Genomic DNA, 21,510 nt, shown 5'->3' with positions numbered 1-21,510 from the left:
ATCTGATATACTAGCTTTCAGGCCATTAACTGCAAAGCCTACACTAGGCATAGTCTCCGTTCTGTGTGGTCAAGTGTTCTTGTCCTGTATTTTTAACTATTTTTTAAAAATGTACTGAGTTTGGGTTAAAAACTCATCACCAAATGGATACCGACAGCAGTCTACAGCCCCAAGGCTTCCAGAGGCCAAGTGCCCCTACACCCAAATCCCTACTCTGTACTGACAGTGAGTTGATTCTCTTTTTGCAATAAAAAAAGCTAAGTAATATTTCATAGGAGCACCAGAAACTGCCTCAGTGGAAACAGAAACTATTTACTATTTATTTTATTTATTATTAAATAAAAACCTGGCTGCAAAAAATTAACTGTGTCTGCACCTATATAGCACAGTGTGACCAACCCATGGAGACAGTGTCTGGAACTCAAGACCACAGAATCGCACATTTGCCACATGAGAGGAAAGTAGAGGCCCGAGAAGAGGAAGTGAGGGGGAGGGAGAGGTCTGGTTCACTTCTGGTTCCAGAGTTGATTAGACAGGCAGTCTAGTCCTTCATAGAGCCTGTCCCCGCTGGTGGCACAGGTGGCCTGAAAGTACCAGTTCCTGTGGCGTAGAAAGTACAGCCCCAACTCGTCTGTGATTTTAGCTGGGTTCATGGCTTTGGGGAGGTCCTGCTTGTTAGCAAACACCAAGAGAATGCATCCCGGAACTCATCTTCAGCTAGCATTCCTCACAACTCTTCACCGGCCTCGTTCACATGGTCTCTGTCATTGGTAACCACTACAAAGATCAAGGCTTGGGTGTTCTAGAAGTAGTGGTGCTACAGGGGCTGGATCTTGTCCTGGCTGCTCACATCCCACACTTTGAAGATGATATCCTTGTATTCAACTGTCTCTATACTGAAACCAATGGTGGGAATAGTGGTCACAATTTCGACCAGTTTGTATAGAATTGTTGTCTTCCCTGAAGCATCCAGGCCCACCATGAGCATTTCTTTTTTTGCCAAAAAGGCCCTTGAAGAGGTTGGAAAAGATATTCCCCATGCTTGTGGACAGGTGAAAGCAATACTGGCCAGAGACCTCCATGCGAGTTGCTCCCAGCCAGGTGTAGGTTTCGCTCCCATAGACGGCGGCCCTTTAAGTCACTTGTCTGATATATTTTCAAAGCTATGAGAAACTTAATTAACTCACACACATAGTCAGAAGTTTGGCTTATTAGTCTTGTAAACATGTTAAAAGTGATTACAGAGAAATCAATAAATGGAACTGTCTGTTAGCATCTCTGCCTGTTTACTGTATCTATTTAGCAATGCACTACTCTTGGCAGGAGGGGAGCAGTTCTTCCCATGTCTAGGTAAATGGAAGAGACCTTGGCTCTGAAACTGGCTATGTTCCTGATTTCCTCTTGCCTTGGGGCCAGGCACTTGACCTGTTCCTGTGCTTAACTGCAGAATGTGATGATGATACATGCTTATAATCCAACCATCTTACAGGAAGAGGCAGGAGGACCACAATTCAAACCTAGATTACATAGCAAGACCTTGTCTCAACAAAACAAAATGAAATTAAACACTGAGAAGAGGTGCACACAAAAAAACATTTTTTTCATTTACTTTTGTTTTACCATTTACCCTTATGCTTATATAAAATACCATGAAGGTTCTCTTCAGAGCACTCAATCCATCATAGTGTAAGGCCCCCACGAAGGGAGGACCTCACCCAAGTCTCGAGAATTCTCTGCCACCCATTAATTCACAAGACACCAAATTTGATGCAATCAGCAAGAGGTACATTTTGATCAGTATACTGAGGTCAAGACCCATGACCCACGCAGGGGCAGTGGGGTCTGACCCCAGGGCTTTGGAGACAGAGAGAATTTAAAGGCAAAAACCACAACTGGGGGTGGGGGGCACAACCCAGGGGGAATGAAAGAGGGTTATTGGAGAGCAGCTGTGGAAAGTCTCAGCCCATTATTCAGTTTGTGACAGCGTCCAAGGAACAGTCATGGGGAACATTTTGTATAGGCTGTTTTCTAAGAGCCTGTACGTAATCAGCCATCTAACTTGTGGTCAGCCAAGTTCCTGAAACACAGAGCTCACGACCAAGCTGACCTGCACTCTCGGTTCTGCCCAGCCTGCTAGGAGATTTTGAAAAATTTTTAACCCTTTCAATAGAATTACAGCATTTGGAAATAATGTTACTAATTTGCCTTATCAGACTGCTAGCTGTAATAATAAAAATGCCACAAACTGAATGGCTTAAATAACAGAAATTTATCATTTCATAGTTTTAGAAGCTACAAGTATGAGATCACTGTCATTGAGGGCTTTTTAAATTTGTTTTATTTTTTACATTTATGTGCGTGTGATTATGAGTACACACATGCCATGGCATAAGGTGGATGGCAGAGGCAAATTTGTGGGAATTCCTTAAACAATATGGGTTTGAGGAATTAAACTCAGATCATCAGGCTTTGTGGCAAGTGTTCGTTCTTATGTACTAAGTTACTGAGTTTTGTCCTTCTGACACTGAACAAAATCTCTCTCCTAGATTCTGGATTTATGGAAATCTATGGTGTTCCTTGGACTGCAGAGGAAGCATCTTAGCATTAGTCATCATCTCCCCACAATGGTCATGTCTATTGTATTGGAGTAAGGGCCCAGTCTATTTCAGTATGACTTTATCTTAATTATATTAACAGTATTACCACAGAGGGTTACATTATGAAATATCAGAGGTGAAGAATTCAGCATATGAAATTGGGGATGATATAATTCAATGCATGCCACTTGCAGTTAAAATTATGTTTTGTGCTAGTGATTGCTTTATTTCACCCACAAATGTTTGCATATGTATCAAACATTATGGTAGTCATTGGGAATGCAGCAATAAATGAAATACAGTTCTTTCTTTAAAGATAGTAACTTGTAACTCCTAAGGAAGAAAAAAATAGGAGGAGTTTAAATGACTGTGGCTCACATGGCAGAATAATTAAAAACAATAACCAGGCTCAATATTTGGTAAATGTCATTCAAACATTGTCATTTTTGTGATAAATTCTATTTTTAAAACAACACTACAAAGTGGGAACTTTTATAGTCACTCCATCTAGAGATGAAGAAACCAAGATTCTGAGAAGCTTAGCAAGGAGCAGAATGAGACTCTAAATGCAGCATGGTCTGCCTCTGAGTAAGCGTCTCCATGCTACACAGTCATACAATATATTCTTTCTAGTGGTAGGAAGACTTGAAAAAAACATCTTTCTTTTCTGTCTGATGCATTTAAGGTAACCAATCAGCTAATTCTTTTTTCCCTTTGTTGTTTTACTTGACAGCATTTGCAAATTCATTTACTGTTTCTACCAATATTTATTCTTAAGAAAAAGTTTTATCTTCTTTTTTCTCCTTTTCTACCTACACACTGGATTTCCTCCACGGAGCATGCTGGTTCTGGGGCTGATCTTGGTGACAGAGCAATTGCCCAGCCATCGCAAGGCCTTGGGTTCAATCCCAAGTAAATAGGTTGATAGGTCACAGTCTCTTTACTGGGAGAGTGACTGGAAACCGGTTGTTTTACTAGTCTAGGATGGAAACGTTTAGGTCTTTAGAGAAAAACTTTTCAAAGTGTGGAGGGATGCAATGAAATGCCCTGCAGAAGGAGAGGATCCAACTTAGGCCCTACCCTTTGGCCCCGCCCTGACACTGGATTGTTTTCCTTCCTGAAAGCATTTCATTCCATCTCTTCATACTTAAAAAAGTTGTTCTTACTTGAAGCTTTAAACAAAAACATTACTCAGCTGTTTTTGCTTTGGATTCCAGTGGGTAAAAGAACGCTGAGCAGCCAACAACCTGCTCGGCAATGGAAATATGTCAGTATTGACAACAGCTCAGTAAGGCCGCCTCTGCAAGAAAACATGGAGTGTAAGGAGCCTGAGTGAGCTGCTGCTTGGAGTTTCTTCTCCAGAAGCAACCTTGGGATCAATTAAGCAAGCTCCCAGACACACATTTCTGTCTTTCTTTCTAATAAGTGACAGGATTCTGAGAGGAAAAGTATTATGTCTGATTATTCAGTACACCATGAATAAGTACAGAAAGAGTATTTAAACTAAGCAGGGCAGTGGTGGCGCACGCCTTTAATCCCAGCACTTGGGAGGCAGAGGCAGGTGGATTTCTGAGTTCAAGGCCAGCCTGGTCTACAGAGTGAGTTCCAGGACAGCCAGGGCTACACAGAGAAACCCTGTCTCGAAAAACAAAAAAAAAAAAAAAAAAAAAAAAAAAAGAGTATTTAAACTAAATATTCTCTTTTACCTGTCTAAGGATCCTTTTCACTTCAAAGAAGCCATGTATCAAAAATAGTTCCATTAAAGGAGATAACATTTGCATTTCCATTCTGTTGAATGATAGCAGATGGCTTATGTTTTTGTGATATGAATATATTTATGTATTTTTCTTTTATTGAACATAAATTTTTCTCATAAAATATATTGGTTCCTGTTTCCTCTTTCCCTATTCCTCCCAGCTCCTCCCCACCTTCCCTCCTATCTGGTCCCATGCCCATTCTATCTCATTAGAAAACAAGCAGGCATCTAAGGAATAATAATAAAATAAAATGAGATAAAATAAAATAAAATAAAATAAAATAAAACAAACCAAGTAGAATAGGACAAAAACAATGAAAGCGAGCTAAAGAAACAGCACACGAAACACATATAGACACAGAGACACATACAGTTATATACACGGGAACACCATATAAGCACAAACCCAGAAACTATAATATATATGCAAAAGATCTGTAAGGGAGGAAAAAAAAAAAAACCGAAAACGAAAACCTTGACAAAGAACCTTCAAAGCCCCAAAGATGCCATTGGGTTGGTTTTCGGCTTTCAGCGGGCCATATACTGCTGGGAATGGGGCCTACCCTTAAGAGTGCTTTGATTTCCCATTAAGACTCCCTTGGAGAAAACTAATTTTTCATTTGTAAGCAGCTATCAGTTAGAGACAGCTTCTGGATTAGGGATGGAATAATGTGCCCACTTGTTTCAGCTCTAGGACCCATCTAGCTCCAACCTGTGCAGGCCTGCATGCTGTCTCAGTCTCTCTGAGTATAAACATGTCCATCCCTGTTGTTTCTTGGTGTCCTGCATCCTCTCTAGGTCTCACACTCTTTCTGCCTCCTCTTCCACAGAGTTCCCTGATCCCTGAGAGCAGGGATTTGATGGAGACATCTCTTTTAAGGCTGAGTGTTCCAAGATCTCTCATTCATTCCATATCGTCTGGCTGTGGGTCACTGTAGTTGTTACTTTCTGTAGCAAGAGGAGCCTTTTCTGATGATGGCTGGGCAAGGCACTGATATATGAGTGTTGCAAAATGTCATAAGGCATCATTTAATTGTGACATCCCTTTATCAGTACAATAGTATTTGTTTTTTTCCCTAGGTCTCTGAGCTATCTAGATTCAGGTTCTTAGCCACCAAAGAAGCATTGGGTACAGGTTCCATCTCCTGGAGTGGGCCTTAACTGAAATCAGATATTGGTCGGTACTTGATGCCACTATTGCAACCAACTTATTTGAAGTAGAAAGTCCTGGTTTCTTTGGAAACTCAGTTGTGTCATGTGATGTCTTTCTGGAAGTTGTCTTGTAAGAGGATGTTTTGCTGAAGCAGACATGTGAGAGGCCATATAAAGTTTTGCTGGAGCAGATGCTTCAGAGGGCATGTGATATTTGGAAAAAGTATAAATGAAACCCCATAAACAATGAGAGGTCGCTCTTGCACTGCAATACCATGCTATGATTTGCTGGTCTTTGCTGGTCTTCACTTCATAGAGAGAAAAGCACCCCCCCAAAAAAATTGCCATGGTGTTCCAGATGATTCTAGTGGCTTCCATTGACAAGTGCTGATTTGGCAGAGCCTCATGATTTCTGCTGGATTGTGCCACTGCTACCAATTCATGTTTAGTGTTTCCCATTAAACTGGACTATTGGTATCCTGACAATGAAGAATCTCCCTAGAGAGCTACTACAAAACAGGTCCACAATGCCCTTTTCCTATTAATCTTCTCTCTCTCCTACCTCTGGTCAATGGGCTAGAAAAGAGGTTGAAGCATTTAAGAACACTAAATAAAGTAGGTTTAGAGAAAAAATTTAAGCCTACACGTATCTTTTATGTAGGTCATCATAGTAGAAAGAAGGGTTTGTAGCTGTGTTGGTGTTATCTTTCTCCTTTGGTAGCACATGGAGTGCCTTCCAGTACCATGAACTCTAGTCCATGGATGTCAAGACTCTAGGTAGGAACTTACTTGACTCTTCTGTGTTCAGTGATGTGTGCATGTGTATGTATTTTCAGCAATAGGGCCTTTCCATCAGTTTGTGGTGAACAAACAACAGCCCTGGCAATATCCTGGGTTGTTTGAAGGTTCCTAGGGGACCTTTTCAGCCAAGAACTCCATTAGAAAATGGCTTATTACAGAGATATCTTTTGAAAGTCTGGAAAGAAATCACCATTGGAAGCACAAACTAAAAAACCAAAGTCAGTTTTAATAACATAGACTCATATATGCTTCCAAAACCTTTCCCTTTAAGTTTTTATAGGCATAACTTGTTTATTTAATCTGGTGGTGTTACTCCTTCAGCACAGTCATTTATTTGTGCAATAGACATATATTGAGTATCTATTGTATTCCAGGTAGTGACCTAAGAGCCCAGACACAAAGTTAAGAGCATATCCTCAGGAAGGAGGCCAGTGTGGGAGATGGTTAGGCCAACAGCAGTGTCAATATAGTGTTGTAAACAATATCTGACACAAATATACATGGGAGATGCACAAGACCACCAGGAGGGAGAAGGAAAATCCGATGCCTCATGGTGAATAACTAACATTATGAGTGACTCACAGATTGCTTCAGTTAGTAGGACTTATTTTCTTCTCAAATGTTCCACGGTAAGTACTGCCCTTTGCAACCTCTAAAAGAAACATTATTCTGATGATGACAAATTCAGTGGCATGTGATTGTCTATGCTTTGTACACATGGTCAGAGGTCATTTGAAACTCTGTTTTTCATGTGCCTAGGCTTTAGCTGAAACTTGTCATGAGGTCAAGTGCAGTTTCCATCTATGATGTACCTCTGTACTCACAAAAAAAATAATTTGGAGCACTTAATATTTTAGGTTCTGACTAGAGACACTGGACCTATGTATCTTAATAAAGCTGATTTTTTTTTCTTTCTTTTTCTTTACTGAGGCAGAGGCTCGTATATGCCAGGATGGACTTGCTGAAGATGACCTTGGAATTTCTGATCCTCTTGCCTTTACTTCTGAGGTGCTAGAATTATAGATATACAGTGCCACACCTGGTTTTTGTGATTCTAGGGATGAAACCCAGGGTTCATGAAGGCTGGTCAGGCCCTCTACAAACTGAGTTATATCCCCAGACCCAATAAAGCTATTTTTAAAACAGCTATAAACTGTCTATTGGGTTTCCTTCAAGCAAGCATGGCTTGTCACATAAGCAGCTGTTGAACTGAGTTGACTCTGTGGCTCTTCTGGTTCCTCTGTAGGGGTCTCATTGTCTCTAAGACATGTCCCACTGTGACAATTCTTTCTTTTTTCAAATAATACCACTGTATTTGAATTCAAATTCCTTTGATTCAGAAACGTACTGCTGCAAACTTCCAAAAGAACTGTATAAAATCTTCATTAATAACAAGAGAATAATTGAATGGAATGCCTGGACATGTTCCCAGAAATGTCTGCACCCTTGAAAAAATAGCTTATATTTCTACTCACTCAGCCACGGGAATAGAACTAAAGGGCAATTCAGGACAAGTAAAAGCTATGATATCATGTCATCTGCAAATAGGGATACTTTGGCTTATTCTTTTCCTATTCATGTTATTTTGGTGTCCTTTGACTACGGCTTTGAGCGCCATATTGCAAAGGAGTGGAACTAGTGGATACCTCGTCTCACTCCTGACTTTGGGGAGATGCTTCAGGTTTTTCTCTATTTAGTATGATGTTGTCTGTGGGTTTCTCACATATAGCATTTATTATGATGAACTATGGAGTCCTACTTTCTCTGGGTCTTTTATTTTGGCATTTTGGAATTTTGTCAAAGGTTTTTTTTTTTTTTTTTTTTTTTCCTGCATCTATTGAGATGTAATTTTTGTATTTAGGTCTATTTATATGGTTCAACTTTATTATTGACTTTCATGTCTGTATTCATTTGCAATCATTTTATTTGAGCATTTTTGAGTCTACATTTACCAGGGATATTGGCCTGTAGGTTTTTTCCTTTCTTTACTTATTTTCAGTATTAGAATGATTCTGGCTTCATGGAAGGAATTTGGGAGTACTCTCCCGTTTCTATTTTGGAAGAGGTTGAGGTTGAGAACTGACACAAACCTTTGAATACCTAGTGGAATTCTGTTGTGACTCCATCTGGACCTGGCTTTAAAAAAAAAAACAAAACCTGGGAGATGTTTTACTACTATTTCAACCTCTTCATTTGTTATGGGTCTGTTTAGGTTGATGATTGCTTCTTGGTTTAATTTTGGTAGTTTGGCTGAATCTAGAAATCCATCATTTCTTTTAGATTTCCCAGCTTAATGGAATACAGGTTTTTAAAAATATTCCCTTATAAATAGTTTGAATTTCTTTGGCAGTTGCTATAATGTTTCCCTGCTCACTTCTGGTTCTATGAATTTGGATCCCTATCTTGGTTAGCTGGGGCAATAGTCTTGTTTACCTTCTCACCACCTCGTAGATTCAGTGATGCTTTGTATTGCTTTGTTTCTATTTTATTAGTTTCTGCCATAATTTTACTTTTTTTGCTGTCTACTGCATTTGTTTGTTCTTGTTTTTCTAAATTCTGGAGTTGAATCATTACCTCACTTATGTTTTTTCTCTTTCTGACTTTTCAATGTGGGCACATAGAGCTATAAATTTCCCTCTCGGCGCTGTTTTCAGTGCACCAGAGCTGCTGCTGGGATGTATTTTCATTTTCATTTATCTCCATGAATCAATAGATCTTTCCCTCTCTCCCTCTCTCCCTCCCTCCCTCTCTCTCCCTCCCTCTTTCCCTCCCTCCCTTCCTCCCCTCTCTTTTCTCTCTCTCTCTCTCTCTCTCTCTCTCTCTCTTTCTTTCTTTCTTTCTTGATTTTTTTTCTTTAACCCATTCATCATTCAGTGAGGAGTTGTTTAATATCCATGACTCTTTGTATTTAAGAGATTTGTTTGCTGTCAATTTTAGGTTTTATTGTGTTGTGGTTAGATAGGATATAGGACATTATTTCAATCTTTTTGACTTTGCTTTTATATTTACATTTAAATTGACATTTACATTTACAGCTGTGTGGATTTTTGTCTGCATGTATGATTGTGTACTACCTGCATACCTGATACCTACAGGGATGATCATAAGAAGGCATGGGATCCATGGAGCTAGAGTTACAGATAGTTGTGAGCTGTCAGGTGGGTGCTGGGAATCTAACCCAAGCTCTCTGCAAGAGCCTTTACCCTCTAAGCCATATCTCCCGCCTCTTATTTTATTTTTCAATATAATATTTTCTGAATTATTGTATAATTTCATACATGTTTTTATTATATTAACCCCAACTTTTACACCATTTGTCTTCATTATTTTAGTTTTAATTGTGTGTGTGTGTGTGTGTGTGTGTGTGTAGAGATATGTACACATGAGTGAGGGTGCCCACAGGATATAAGAGAACGTTGGATTCCTTGAAACTAGAGTTATAAGCAGTTCTGAGCTGCACAAAATCAGGTTCTAGCTGACTTTGCTCTCTAGCCTCTTGTTGATTTTTTGGACCAGAAAAGCTAGATAGGGCTCACTAACTAACATGTGAGCAGGCTCTTTTGGAGGGCTTTGTGTATAAAAAAGAAAAGAAAATTAAAGCTTATGTGAACGGGAAACAACAGAATTGACATAAATAAATAATAAATAACAACAGACATCTACATTTGAAGTAGATTTATCTTTTAAAATGATGAATTGAGACACCTAAGCACCAGTCCCAGTCCTGGGGCAGCTGGAAGAAAGACACCCAAGCACCTGCAGCAGGAGCCACTACAGTGGACAAATGTGTGATGGACAGATGGGAAAGATGAATTAAGTGGTAGAGAGATGAAAGAGAAAGTGAAGCTGAGGGGTTCGAACACCTTGAAGAAAAGTGGAACTGGAGACTAAATGGTGATGAGGAACAGGTAGAAATGTTGAGGTCATGGTGAGGTTAAGTTCTGGTCCAGGCTGCAGCCAAGGACCATGTCTGTGTCCTTGGTCCTGCTACAGCTGGGGTCTGTGTTGGTTTCTGAGGCTCAAATTACTACCAAAGGCCAAGCAGATGTCCATGTTCCGGCTTACTACCACTAAGGCTCAGATCCAAAGCCTTGAGTTGGCCCACCCCAACACCAACCCCATCTATGAACTGCTGGAGGGAGTAAAGGCTGGTCCTGCAGCAGAAGCCAGAGGCCTCAAAACAGACCAATGAGTTATTGGAATAAACATTTGCAAGTAAACAAGTGTGGACAGAGAGGTACACTGTGGGACAGACACACTGTGGCACTATAGCTTGCATGATGAGGTTTTAATTTTTTTTCTTTTTCTTTTTTAAAACTCCATTTTAGGTCCTTTTCTTTTGAGGGGGAAGGTTGCAAGGGCAGAGGGCAGATATGAACGAAGGGGGAAATGAGTGGAAGTGGGGTGCATGATGTGAAATCCACAAAGAACCAACAAAAAGGTGCTGGAGAGATGGCTTAGCAGTTAAGAGCGCTGACTGCTCTTCCAGAGGTCCCTAGTTCAATTCCCAGCAACCACATGGTGGCTCATAACCATCTGTAGTGGGATCTGATGCCCTCTTCTGGTGTGTCTGAAGACAGAGACAGTGTACTCATATACATTAAATAAATAAATAAATAAATAAATAATTCTTTTAAAAATTAAACAAGTTTTAAAAATGAATTTAATTTAAATAAATGATGATGTTTGATAGCAATGAAGAGGTGTTAAGTCAACCGTTTCAGAAGGAGCACATAACAGACAAAATGTAAAAAAGAACTATACAAAAGCATTGAAAACAAGCAAATTGAGCAAGAAATGAACAGGAGTCAACCCCAGAAGAAAGCAGAGGTGATGTTATTTTTCATTGACTGACTATAGTGTTCAACTTGCCAAGGGAATGTGAAATTCAGAAATTGTACTCTTACTGGGTTAACTGTTAAGATTTATTTGGAGATAACCTCAACTGAACCATGAAGTTCCATATTTCAGAAAGTAGGGAGTGCTAGGTGGTAAGCAGGATAAATCTGTTAGAAAATCTCAGCTCTACATAATACAGCAACCCACATAAGGCGAAAACCTGAATAGAGAGTAGATGGAGTTTAGGGTTCAGTTCCACCATGCCAGCTGTTTACCACTAAAACAAAGTTCGTATTCATGAGAACACATAACAAAGTTTGGAATTTCCACAATATAGTGTTATTCACTATGTTCAGAATATAACTCAAATTACTAGACATAGGCGGCTATAAAGGTCCTAACATATGTGTAATTAGTTCTAGACAGGAAAAGAGGGAGAAGATAGGACATTTGAAGCAATAATGGCCAAGATGTTTTCAAATTGGGTGAAATGTACAAGATATTGGCAAGTTCATAATGAGATAAGTACAAAGAGAGCCACACTTAGGTACATCATGAGTAAGCTATTGAAAACCAAGATTAAAGAGAGACTTTTAAAAAAAATTTCTTATTGGATATTTTATTTACATTTCAGATATTATCCCCTTACCCCATTCCCCACCCCCCCACCCAGGAACCCCCTATTCCATCCCCCCTTCTCCTGCTTCTATGAGGATGTGCTCCCCACTCCCCCACTCCCACCTCCCCACCCTCAAATTCCCCCACACTCAGCATCTAGCCTTCATGAGACCAAGGATCTCCTCTCCCACCTATGCCCGACAGAGCCATCCTCTCCTACATATACAGATGGAATCATGGGTCCCTCCCTATGTGCTCCCAGGCTGGTGGTTTAGACCCTGGGAGCTCTGGTTGGTTGGTATTGTTGCTCTCCCCATGGGACTGCAAACCCTTTCAGCTCCTTCAGTCTTCTCTCTAACTCCTCCATTGGGAACTCCTTGATCAGTTCAATGGTTAGCTGTGAGCATCCACCTCTGAATATGTCAGACTCTATCAGTCCTCTAAGGAGACAGCTATATCAGGCTCCTGTCAACATGCACTTCCTGACATCCACATCTGTGTCTACCTTTGGTGACTGCACATGGGATGGATACCCAGGTGGAATGGTCTCCAGATGCCCCTCCTTCAGTTTCTGTCCCATACTTTGTCTCCATATTTGCTCCCTTGAGTATTTTGCTACTCCTTCTAAGAAGAACTGAAGCACCCACACTTGTGTTTTCCTTCTTCATTAGCTTCATGTGGCCTGTGAGTTGAATCTTAGGTATTTCAAGCTTCTGGGCTAATATCCAATTATCAGTGAGTGAATACCATGTGTATGTTCTTTTGTGATTGGGTTACCTCATTCAGGATGATATTTTCTAGTTCCATCCATTCACCTAAAAATTTCTCAAATTCATTGTTTTTAATAGCTGAGTAATACTCCATTGTGTAAATGTAAAGATCATTACCAATCCCACATCTGATAGAGGGCTAATGTCCAAGATATACAAGGAACTCAAGAAATTAGACTCCAGACAACCAAATAACCCTATTAAAAATGGGGTAAAGAGCTAAACAGAGAATTCTCAACTGAGGAAACTCGAATGGCCGAGAAGCACCTAAAGAAATGTTCAGTATCTTTAGTCATCAGGGAAATGCAAATTGAAACAACCCTGAGATTCCACCTCACACCAGTCAGAATGGCTAAGTTAAAAAACTCAGGTGATAGTAGATGCTGGCAAGGATGTGGAGAAAGAGAAACACTTCTCCATTGTTGGTGGGATTGCAAGCTGGTGCAACCACTCTGCAAATCAGTCTGGCGGTTCCTCAGAAAATTGGACATAGCATTACCTGAAGACCAGCTATACCACTCCTGGGCATACACCCAGAAGATGTTCCAACATGTCACAAGAACATATGCTCCTCTATGTTCATAGCAGCCTTATTTATAATAACCAGAAGCTGGAAAGAACCCAGATGTCCTTCAACAGAGGAAAGAAAGATCTTTAAAGAGAGAGCAAGCAGGTAGCAAGAAAAGTAACAATGGTCACTGCCTTACTTGAAGGCATTACATAAAGCCCAAGGGTGGCGGGGGGTGGGGGGGAGGGAATGAGCTTTATATGGATTTTGAATCTAGGAAAGGTATGTAGAATCTTATATCTAGGAACAATATCCTCACCCACATGTAAATTAAATGAAATACTCATGTTCACCAGTTAGAATCGCTTACATGCTGGAGGGCATGGAACCCTAGGAAAAGGCTCATCTCTGCCAGTGGAACTGCAAAATTGTGACTGACTTGGGGAAACAGTTTGGCAATTTCTTATAAAACAAAATACCTGATCTAGCTGTTGTATTTCTTGGAAATTACTTAAATGTGGCAAAAACAAAAGCAAAACATGAACATAGGTATTTATATTATGCATAATTGTCAAGACCTGAGGACACCAAGGTGCTCTTCAGTAGATGCACATAGAAAACACTTGTTAGTGATGCACCAACAAGGACACTGCCAGGGCTGAATAGAAAGGAACAAGGCCATGAAGAGATGGGGAAGGGTACTTGATGAAAGGCTGTATACCCTATGCTACCAAATACATGACACTCCGGAAAAGGTAAAACTGCGAAGACAGCTAGTAGGTTTTGAATGCCAGGTGAGGGGGAAGGAATAAATACGGTTATTTTAGGGCCATGAAACCATTCTGGATAATGCAATAGGGGACTACATTCCCTTACATTCAAACCCACAGAATGTACACCACCAAGTGTGAGCCCTAATGTAATGAAGTGTCCGTGTAGGTTTAAAAAAAATGTAGTTAAATGCTCACTTAAGGATATTGATAAATGGGAAGTCTCTGCATGCAGAATGTATGTGAGAAGAGAATACTTTGTACCTACTGTTCAATTTTGCTGCAAACCTAAAGTCTGCTGTATAAAAGGATACTAGTCTAATCCTAGTATTCAGGAGGTTGGAGTGGGGAAGATCAGGAGTTCAAGGTGAGCCTCTGGTACACAGGGAGTTAGAGGCCAGCCTGAGCTATATGAGATGTCTAAATACTAAAAACTAACAAATGAACAATCTAGAGGGCTGGGGTGATGGTTCTGTGGTTAAGAATGCTTGCTGTGCAACCACAAGGACTGGAATTGAGATCCCTACCCATGTATAAGAAGTGGAGCATCCTGCAGATTCCTGTAACTCTAGCTCTGAGAGATCCTATACCCTCTACTGGCCTCCACCAGTGTACAGGCCGGCACATCCATACCCACATGTGCAAACACTCATGCACACTCACACAGGTAAAAACTAAAAGTTAAAAAAAAAAAAACACAACATAAGGCCATTAAAACTCTTTTTAAAAAATTAAGGAAATTTAATGTCAGCAGACCAATTTTTTTTTAATAAATAGCACATTTTGTACAATGTGTTAGATAATATTCTTTCTTCCTTCCTGTTTTGTGCCATGATTTATGTATCCTAAAGTTAATCCAGAAAAAAAGTTTCAAGCAAAGTGATTTATTAGATTGGTGTTGTGGTCTGAATTTTGTCCCTAAATTTCTATTAATTTCATCTCATTAAATTTATTTGTTGAAGTTCTAATGCCATCCCAAAATGTAACTGTACTGGAGCTGAGGTGCTTTTGCTGGTTCAAATGAGGTATTGAGGGTAGTTCTTAATCAAATATGAATGGTGTCATTATAAAAAGAAAAAAATGACATTTATTTTGTTTAAAGAGAACTCAGTTTTACATTGTGTGTGTGTGCATATTTAGATAAGCCATGGTACACCAGTGGAGATTAAAGGAAAACTTGTGAGAATTGGTTCTCACTTCCATTATGTGGGTCTTTTGGATCAAACTTGGGTCTAAAAGTACTTGCCACCAATCCTAATGACCAGACGCATGAATACTGACAAAAGAGCATCTTCAAGTTGGGGCAGAGGCTTCTGCAGCAGCCAGCCAGTATCTTGATCTTAGACTCCTAGCCCTTTACAGCTGTGGGAAAATCCACGTCTATTGTGTATACCACACAAACAAGTATGTGAGTTAGGGAAGTCACAGCAAAAACATGGAATGACTGCAAAAGTAAGAAAGAGTAGCAAAAAAAAAAAAAAAAAAAAAAAAAAAAAAAGTAAGAAAGTAAGAAAGAGTAGCTGACAACAGAGTGCTGCCATCCTCTGTGGGAAATATTTCTACCCCCCCCCCCCCCCAGACAGCTTTGAGAGACTGCAGGGTTTAAGATAGCCATTTTGGAGTGGGGTAGATAGAGATTCATTCTGACCACTGTCTGTAAAATAGAGATAATTTCCTGTGGTCCTATGAGAAGAATATAGTCCTTGTTAATACCTGTTCTTGATATATTTTCAAGTGTTCAATACGTACCTTTTTTTTCTTTTTACATTTTACTTCATTTCAGGAAATCTCTTAAATTAGTGTTAATAATGATACTTTGTTTAAAAGTATCTCCAGAACTGAAAAGATGGTTAAGACATGTCCAGCTTTTGCTAAGAACCTGAGTTTGATTTCCAGCATCTGAGTTAGGCAGTTCCCAACTGCCTGTAACTAGCTCCAGGGGATCTGATGCCTTTGGCCTCTGAGGGCACCTGTACTCACGTGCGCACTTCTCCCACCTTCACCCTCTAGTTAAAATCTATAAAAATCTTTAAGAATATCTCTAGTAATTAAAATGATTAACATTTGAGTTAAGTTGGCTATCTTAACTATATTAGCCTGGTGTTAATTCAGAGGCTTAGTAAATATTTAATATACAAAATACTTAAATCTTTAGTATATATTCAATAATCACTTATCTATATAAATATGCGACTTTCTTGCTCATGGGGACTGTATAGAAACCACACTGGGTTTTACTCTGAATTTCCGTTTTTTTACAATCACAAACCACAAATCAGAACACATCCATCTTTCACTAGGTGTTTTCTCTGTCTGAGTCATAAGGTTTGGGGAGGGACTTTCAGTGAGTCATGGTGAGACTGTGGTGGTGAGCGACCTTGTCCTTGGGCCTGCCTCTAAGTGTTGCTTCCTGAAACACAGCTTCACTTCCAGGGCAGGCTGACTGGTCACAGTTGCTTGGGTGCTGTGTTTCCTGGTTTCCTTTGATTGGCCTCCTGGGAAACAGGAACCTATTTGGTAATGGAGATGTTGGGCACTTAAGAAAATTGCCTTTAATTATGGAAAACATAAAGGCTTGAGGCAGAGTAAGTATCAAAATGAATAGCCCTCTGTTAGCGGTAGCTAAGAGTAATGCACATTTAAACACAAAAGCCCTGTCTTCACACTAACAAGAAAGAAGTTGGAGATCACCTATTTAGTCTGAAAGAGCCAGCGTTTCACCTGTTTAAGAATGCCCTTTCAAAACAAATAATGAATAGCTTCATTTTTAGATGTGAGATTCTAAAATACATATACTCATATTACCACTGAAATAGTCGCATAGAAAGTTACACGGCAGGAATCTTTATCTACTGCCCTCAGTTTTCAAAAGTCATCCATTTGTAAGTTAATTGTCCTACCTAAAATGACAGTGTAAGGTATTTTATAATAAAAGCCATTTGTGCTACTGAGCATGGTATAGTATTTTTGCATTTCTACACATTTAAGTTTCTACACAAAGTTTTGCACATTGAGTTTCAATTTTAGAAGAGTTTTAATTTCAACAACTTATGATTAAAAATACATTTTATAAATATTTTTTTCCATAGACTTGATTGAGGAGGATTGTAAATTCTACAAAAAGACAGACTGAAACAGCAAAGGATTAAAGAAATTACAAAAAAAATATATAGCTATCGCCTCCCTATGTAAAAATACATTATACATCACACAGCATTTTCTTTGTGCAAAAAGTTTGGGCAGGTGCTGTGTTAGGTAAGTCAAACATTTGCAGAAAGGGAGGTAAACTTTAATAAAGTTACTTTGCATACTAATAGAGGCACAGGTGAAAAGATGAATCCCCCTAGAAGTTAATGTACCTTAGTTCAACATTTTATTTTATAGTACTGAAGGTTGGATTTAACCTTGTACAAATGTGTGTACATGTATGTGTGTGTGCTTGTGTGTGTGTGCACATGCCTGTGTAAGCATGACAAATATCTGCTGTGATATTGAGTAAGACCCCAAATATTTACAGCATTTTTAAAAGGTGGTGTTCTCGAAATCTGTATGTGTATATTGTCTCATTAAATAGCTCTTTAGAAAATTAAACCACTATCTGTCAATCAGTGGACATCCTCAGTTGAGACTTCTTGTTTGCGTTGTGGGACAAAGAGTGTTCCAAAGGAGGTTTTGTGAGCACCATCGAAATCTATGTAGGACGAGTTGGTAGGCTTGGTGGGTCTATCCGGAGTATGGAAGAAACTTTCAGCCACCAACTGGGAGCCTTTGGGTGTCACAGGAACAGGCTGCTGTGCCCCTGTCCTGTGTTGTCCATTTAGTTGGCTCTGGCCCAGGACTGGGGAGTCATGGTTGGTGGCTCCCCCTTGCGGAGAGTTCAAGTTATCTGGTAGGACGCTAGCTGCTTCTACACGTGGGGACACAGGGACTGTGTCAGTTCTAGGCCCCGGGCTGGCAGTCATCTGCACGCTGGGGGAGATGAGTCCCAAGTGCTGCAGGGTTAAGTTTACAATGGCTGAACTTGGGTTCTGGGCGGAAGCAGAGTGGCTGGAGTTGAGAGCCTGGCTGTTCCCAACAGGTACGGCTGCCATAGACATCGGGGAGACCATAAGTTTCAGAGGTGTCACATGGAATGTGGGAAAATTCACAGCAGTGAGTTCAGACGATGCCACTGGGATCACACCTGTTATTGGGGAGCCGTGTGGTTTGGGGAGAGTGTTCTTGAGTTTTCTGCGTTAGACAACACAGAGTCTGGCCCCAGGGATGAGCACTGGGTAAGAGGGATTAGGTGTCCTGATGGGAACAGGGCCGTGGGGGCAGGGACATTTTCAAGTGCTTTCAGGTCCTCTTTAGCTTTCTTTACGGAACTGGAAGAGCTGTCCTCTGTGGTAATCATCCTCTTTGTGCCTCGTTCTCCAGTCGTCTTCTTGCTTTGATTCTTAGCGCCTTGTCTTTCTGGTGCTGCCTGCAAGCTTCCAGGTCTGCAGGAGGCACTGGACTTTGTGGTATCTGTGGTAGCCTTCTCTATGGGGGTGTCTGTAGGGTCTTTGGATACAGTAGCATTAGATGACTGGGTGGGGCAGACTGTTGGGCTTAGACCATGGGGTGGTGTCAACATTTGGGATTGGGTAGGTTGTAAGTAGATGGTGTAAGGTGGGCCCGAAGGGGCCTGAGGTAGGATCACAGGCACTGCAGATGACAACAGGCTAGGGATCAGGGGGACCACCCCCAGGGGCTGGATAAGGGATGGTGCAAGCAGCTCCAGCTCAGTGTGCACTGCAGGGTCCAGGGGAGCCAGTGGTTTGTAGTGCCCAGATCTTGCTAGGTTTACGTTTACTTTCTTCCTGGGTTCTCTTCACTGCTTTTCCAACTGCACTGTGTGGATAGCAGTGAGCTGAACCCTTTTGTTTGGGACAGGCAGAGAATTTTGAGAACTCTCAGGTTTGCTGCTCTTGACAGGGCTGCTGGGAGCGGAACTGATCTTCCTCCGATAACTTTCTATGCTCTTTTTGATAAGGGATGGGTGTTGAGTAAAGCTGGGTTTCCCCCGTGTAGAAAAGAGTTTTTTTGGCACAGTTCTCTTTTGCAGACTGCTCGGCCTCTAAGGAGGTGGTAAAAGGCATGACTAGGCTGGAGCCACGGTTGTTTGGGCTGCTTTCTGGGCCCGTCCACTTAAAAGCTGGCTTTCGACCTCTTTCTTCTGTAACATGGACTATCTTGATAAGATCCAAGCTACTCAGAACATTAGCAATTATCATACAGCCTCCTGATTTTTGTTTTACACTTGCTGTTATCCAGATCTTCCACGTGTGGTCCTCCCCAATTAAAATCTTTGCAGCAATTTCCAGGCTTACTATCTGAGGCGTCGACACCAAGAAGAGCATCACAAACTTCTGGCTCATCACTCGTAAGGACTTGTCTTTGCAGCTGTTTACAGAAGCTGCCCGGAATTCCACTCCAGAGAGTTCTACGAAACACATGTCCGAATGCCCATTCTGGCCAGCATTTGACTTGATCACGTGGTCCTCTATGCCACAACTCTTAATAAAATCAAACTCTTGCTCATATTCTTTCCTTTTGATCATCATGATCTGCTCAGCATACTTGTTCTCTTCCCCGACACTCTTCAGAGTCCCCAGGGTTTTGGTGAGATTGTGTCGGCCGTGCCAAGTGTACCTGTTTTTGGCAAGGCAGCTCACCATGTGCAGGCTCTAAAGTACATTCACAATTTCATAAATCCGCTGATGTTCAACATTAAGCCCCTTGGCCACTTCGTCCAGGCAGGTGTCAGTTATTTACAGCAGGGTTGGGGTACTTGGGGTACCTCGCTAAGAATTTGTGGTATAGCAACCCCAAGCTCTTCTCCTTCCGACTCAGCTGGGATTTCTCAAATTCGTCTCCAGATAAATGTTCCTGCAAACAGTATCTAGCTTCAGGTTGTCAGACAGGGCCCTTTTCTGATCTCGACTTCGGATCTCTGGGCTCACTGAGCCGATAAGCATTTTCAGGTTGGCTGTGGGTGTCCATGGCTCTCCTTGGGAAACTTCCTTGGGCTTGGTTGGTATGGTTAAAGGGCCCAAGTCAGGCTGGATCTCAGCCAACACCACGTTGGCCTTCGAGGACTCTTGCAGGGGGCTTTTCATCAGTCCCCTTTTATGTGGCCCAGAAAAGAGATTTTCCTTTTGGTTCTCCATTTTGTTAATTCCTCATACATTTAGTGTGTCTTTAAAAACGAAAAACCTGAAGTTCCTCCCAAATCCCAGTGGTTTAAGTAGTCCAATCGATTAAAGTTTTTTACTATCCTGTCAATTCTTCTCCAGGGCTGACGTTCCGGGGTGGCCCTGAATGCTGGCTGCGCGTCTTAGGGAGCCAGGGCATCTCAGGGAGACTCGCTTAGCCTCGCCAGAGGTGGGAGCTAGGGGGAGGCACCAGGGCCCGGGCTGGGGGGCCGGCGGGTGGGCTGCGGGAGCGTGTCCGGGAGCAGTCCAGCCTTGGATTTGAAATTAAGCCGCTCCCGCGGGCAGGGAGCCTTCCCCGAGTTTCATTTTTATTTTATGCCTTTTATCTTTCATTAGCTCCCTTAAAAAGGTATTTTTAAAAACTGAAATTCAGTTAAACGATGTCTAAATTTTAAAAGTAAAATTTTGAGTCTTTTTTTTTCCTCCCTAAAAATTAGAAGGAAGCATGGGAATAAATGGGAAGCCTTGGATTAATTTGTACACAAGTTAGTGATGCGACCAGTAAGAAACCACTAAGTAGATAGTCATAACGGTGTGAGGTGGAAGTCTCCCATGAGACGGGACTCTCGAAATTAGAAAAGCAGTGTGTGTGTGTGATTCTCGCACAGCACAGCTTTCACTCTCCCAGTTTTGCAAACTTTCCCCAGCTTTCCAGCCTCTGACACATTCGAAGAAGGAATTAGTAAACCCGACTTCCAGAGCTAGCGAGTCCACAGCAACATTAAAAGATAGGTTTTGGTAAGAGAGCTCCGCAGGAAAGAGCCCTTGCCCCACAAACCTGAAACCATGAGCAGCATCTCCGGATCCCACTGTTGAAAAGAACTCTGGCTCAAACTTGAGACTCCTCGCGTGGACAAGCTTCGATCTGATACTATTAATACTATTATGCTTGCGGACAGGATCCTAGCATAACTATCCTCTGAAGAGGACAGCAACTGACGGAAGGAAGCAGAAGCAGAGACTCACAGCCAAATACTGGATGGAGCTTGGGGACTCTTATGAAGGAATTAGGGGAAGGACTGAGGGCCTAGAAGGGGCTAGGAACTAGGAACTCCACGGGAAGTCCAACATAGCCAACTAACCTGGACTCTTAGAGGCTCTCAGAGACCAAACAAAGAGCATATACATATTGGCTGGAGACACTCCCTGCCCAACACACACACACACACACACACACACACACACACACACACACACACACACACACACCTATGTAGCAGATGTACAGCTTGGCCTTTATGTGGGTCCTCCAACAACTGCAGTTCCTCCAATAACTAAAGCTGTAGAATCCATTCCCCTAACTGGGTTGGCTTGTCTGGCTTCAGCAAGAGAGAATGCACCTAACTTTGCAGACACTTGATGTGCCAGGATTTGGGGATACGGGCAAGACACCCTTTCAGAGGAAAAGTGGGAAGCACTGTGTGAGTGGGGAATGGGAAGGAGTCAGTGATTGAGATGTA

The 21,510-nt window shown here is 41.4% G+C and overlaps 2 pseudogenes; both read right to left on the bottom strand.

The window, feature by feature from the left end:
* Positions 1-506: 506 nt before the first annotated feature.
* Positions 507-1,040, bottom strand: LOC117714053 (ADP-ribosylation factor 1 pseudogene; annotated as a pseudogene).
* A 16,376-nt stretch (positions 1,041-17,416) lies between these two features.
* Positions 17,417-20,005, bottom strand: LOC117714388 (transcription factor E2F8 pseudogene; annotated as a pseudogene).
* Between the last annotated feature and the right edge of the window lie 1,505 nt (positions 20,006-21,510).

Source organism: Arvicanthis niloticus, chromosome 8 (assembly GCF_011762505.2).
Source record: "Arvicanthis niloticus isolate mArvNil1 chromosome 8, mArvNil1.pat.X, whole genome shotgun sequence".
Classification (NCBI taxonomy): domain Eukaryota; kingdom Metazoa; phylum Chordata; class Mammalia; order Rodentia; family Muridae; genus Arvicanthis; species Arvicanthis niloticus.
This window is presented reverse-complemented; position numbering and strand designations above follow the sequence as displayed.